Below are 3,433 nucleotides of genomic sequence, written 5' to 3' on the forward strand. Positions count from 1 at the left end.
GGGGGGAAGATGATGGCGTGCCTGAGAGACGATGCGGGGGGGAAGATGATGGCGTGCCTGAGAGACGACGCGCGGGGGGAAGATGATGGCATGCCTGAGAGACGATGCGTGGGGGGGAAGATGATGGCGTGCCTGAGAGATGACGTGCGGGGGGGAAGATGATGGCGTGCCTGAGAGACGACGCACAGGGGGAAGATGATGGCGTGCCTGAGAGATGACGCGCGGGGCGAAGATGATGGCGTGCCTGAGAGATGATGCACGGGGGGAAGATGATGGCATGCCTGAGAGACGACGTGCGGGGCGAAGATGATGGCGTGCCTGAGAGACGACGCATGGGGGGAAGATGATGGCGTGACTGAGAGACGACGCACGGGGGGGAAGATGATGGCGTGCCTGAGAGACGACGCACAGGGGGGGAAGATGATGGCTTGCCTGAGAGACGATGCATGGGGGGAAGATGATGGCATGCCTGAGAGACGACGTGCGGGGCGAAGATGATGGCATGCCTGAGAGACGACGCGTGGGGGGAAGATGATGGCGCGACTGAGAGACGACGCGTGGGGGGAAGATGATGGCGTGCCTGAGAGACGACGCGCAGGGGGGGAATATGATGGCATGCCTGAGAGACGACGCGCAGGGGGGGAAGATGATGGCGTGCCTGAGAGACGACGTGGGGGGGGGAGATGATGGAATGCCTGAGAGACGACGCGCAGGGGGAAGATGATGGCGTGCCTGAGAGACGACGCGTTGTAAGGAAATGTTTATGTTCCCCTCGATGTGATGACCCTTCTCGGTACCGGGAAAGCAGCTCTTAACAATACTTGTACCAGACACAATTGTATGTTAAGAATCACTCTGTTTATTGCATGCGTGATATAGGTGTATATAGGAAAACATACGGGTGTGGCGGGTAATTGTACGGTAGCTGATTGGTATAAATTTGCCGCATTGGGAGGAGAAAAGGGAAGGGAGTGAGTACATGGGGCATAACATGATTGGTAGACTAGTGGTTACTAGGCAGATACAGAGCAAGTTGTGTAACACAGTTTGCACACGGTACAAAAATAGGTAAAAACACAATACATACTTTGATATATATATATATATATAAAAGTAATGTCCCTTTTTTAACCCTTCAATCCCCTCTTAGAATCATGAATTTATATGATGTGATTCTTGTATATTTGGCTTTTGCGTTTCGCCCTCCAATTTACAAGGTACTGGGCGTAACCGTCAGGTGTTTCGTTGTCAGGAGAATCAGTACCAACATCATTGTACATTAAAACATTATCTATCCCTTTAGTGGTAAGTCTCTTGCAGCACGGTATCACACAATAGACCACAACACCAATAAGAACCAATGTTATAAGGAGGAAGAGCCCTATTTGGACAAGGGCCTGCTTCCAGTTTTGAAACCATCCAAAGTATTGGCTCCAGGGGTCATCGACGCCTGAACTTCTTCAACTCTATTGATAAATCTTCCAGTTTTTTAATAGCTAGAGTAACTTTACCATAGGGGCCTGTGTTGTCAGGGATATATGTACAACATCCTTCAACTTTTCCTATATAAACACAAGCTCCTCCTTTCTCTGCTAACATCATGTCTAGAGCCATACGATTTTGAAATGTCATTTGTGATGTGGCTTCTAATTGTTCTGCAATGCCTTTTAAAGCATCTTTTGTATCATTTACAAATCTCTGCTGGTTGTAGTAAATGTAATTAATCCAAGCAACATTCTTGCTTGCGGTAATGGTGGGGATCATGGATTCAAAGCCGGCCGCAACTTGGTCTCTGGCCTTAAATTCATCTGGGACCCCTCTTGGGACACCAATTGCATCAATATATACATGTGGATCAAAACTCGCTAAAGGTGTCTCTCTTTTCTTTCTGCTAATTGTGTTTTCAGACAAAGGTGCCTTTATTTCTACAGGTAGTATGTGTAAGGGCATAATAATTTTGGCTAGAGCACATTCCCCTTGCCAGGGGGTGTCTAACTTTGTTCTTAATTTCATATCACCACAAATATAGAAGATATCTCCTAGGGATTTAGTCTGGTTGGCTAGGACAGTAGTCCTTCTCTCTGCACAATATCCTGGGGGGAAAATTTTCAAATTTCTACCCGAGGTGTCATTGGATACATAACAAGTGTAATTACCAGGATATATGGTGATAGTGCTTCCTGGATTGGGATTTTTGGACAATATAGGGTATTTTTTCTTCCACATCTCACATCCGCTACTGTTAGTATCTGTGCCATTGTAAAGGCTGAAGAAACAACCTTCTTGTGATACTGGGATATTTAAAGGTACAGTACCTAGATTAGGCCTGGATTTTGCACAAACATAACAATTACTTTTATTATGTGTATTAGCATTGTATTTCATCCACTCCATCCAGAGATTAACATCAGAGTACCCTGTTTCTACAGCCAATGTGTCTTCAAAGGATGGGTTGTCTATGGCTACCATTTCTTTGAGGGTAGTTATGTGTGGTTTAACAGAATATTGTTGGGTGGTGGTTTTAGGTTTATAATCTTTGTTATTGTACATATCCTTTAAATGAAATCTTATACGGGGGGGGATTTATAGCTCCATGGTAACTAAAAATGTACTTCCCTTCATCCTTGGGCTGAGGATTTTTGACACTCAACAGGAGGCGGTCGGTACATTTGTTTGGCCTAAACAGCGTCAATCTGGTGAGTAGGGGCTCATCATAGTGGTCCTTCTTGTCCATTGCCTCTTGGGGTTGATAGCCCCAGTTTCCTCCGGCACTCCACCCCACAGATCCCCAATAATCACAATTTTCCCCCCAATATTCACTAGTAACGCATATGTAAGGTATATTATTACTATTCATTGTTCCAATAGGATCACATCCCCACTCCCAACGCTTATTTGGGCATCCATTCTTACGTATTTGGCAGAAATTAAATAGGAAGGTAGCTACGTGGGTGTTAGAGGAATTATACCAGAAGGTAAAAATGCCGTCAGTGTCCTGGGTAATGTCTACTTCAGTTTTTGTGAGAGAAATGAGGACTGACATGACCGTCAAGGTGGTCACCAGGGGACAGGTGAGCTTCATCTTCTCTGGTGGTGTTGTTCTTATTAGGTTGGAGGTCAGGGCTGTCTGCCCTCGTTAGTACCTCTTCCTGTAGGGGGTCAGAGTTGTCTACTCCCGTTAGTACCCCTTCCTCGATCTGTTCTCTATCTGGGGTGTTGCTAGGGATCTTCTTCACTCTGGATGCGTGTATCCACACTGGACTTTCTTCTGTAAGGACAGCAGTCCTTGTTATAGCTACGATCTCCGTTTCTGGACCATAGGTGAAATCTCCTGGGTTCTTATTTTTGGCGAGGACCTTCACAACGACCTTGTCTCCGATCTGGAAAGGGTGTGTTGGTTCCTGTGGATTAGAAGGATTTTTGCAAATAACAT

The 3,433-nt window shown here is 46.1% G+C and overlaps 1 pseudogene; it reads right to left on the reverse strand.

The window, feature by feature from the left end:
* Window positions 1-1,440: 1,440 nt before the first annotated feature.
* Window positions 1,441-3,177, reverse strand: LOC148505765 (endogenous retrovirus group FC1 Env polyprotein-like; annotated as a pseudogene).
* Window positions 3,178-3,433: the final 256 nt, after the last annotated feature.

Source organism: Taudactylus pleione, unplaced genomic scaffold (genome assembly GCF_031769625.1).
Source record: "Taudactylus pleione unplaced genomic scaffold, aTauple2 ptg000437l, whole genome shotgun sequence".
Taxonomy (NCBI): domain Eukaryota; kingdom Metazoa; phylum Chordata; class Amphibia; order Anura; family Myobatrachidae; genus Taudactylus; species Taudactylus pleione.